This window comes from Lupinus angustifolius, chromosome LG09 (assembly GCF_001865875.1).
Source record: "Lupinus angustifolius cultivar Tanjil chromosome LG09, LupAngTanjil_v1.0, whole genome shotgun sequence".
In the NCBI taxonomy this organism is placed as follows: Eukaryota; Viridiplantae; Streptophyta; class Magnoliopsida; order Fabales; family Fabaceae; genus Lupinus; species Lupinus angustifolius.
This window is the reverse complement of record NC_032017.1, coordinates 950846-951270: the sequence shown is the minus strand read 5'-3', so window position 1 is coordinate 951270 and position 425 is coordinate 950846.

Sequence of the window (425 nt, the reverse complement as noted above, 5' to 3'; positions counted from 1 at the left end):
CCTTAGTTATTGTTGATGATTTCTCCCGATTTACATGGACACTATTTCTATCTGCAAAAAGCGATGCGTTCAAATCTTTTAAAAATCTTGCCAAGCAAATCCAAAATCAACTTAACCTGAAAATAGTATATATACATACTGATCACGGGGGAGAATTTGAGAACTTTCATTTTGATAAATTCTGTGATAAGCATGGTATTTTACATCAATTCTCTGCTCCTCGCACTCCACAACAAAATGGAGTTGTTGAGAGGAAGAATCGTGTTCTAGAAGAATTGGCCAGAATCATGCTTAATGAAAGTAATATCCCCAAATATTTCTGGGCAGATGCATTGCATATTGCATGCTATGTCATAAATCGAGTACTTCTAAGGCCTAATATAAATAAAACTCCTTATGAACTTTTGAAAGGTCGTCAACCAAAC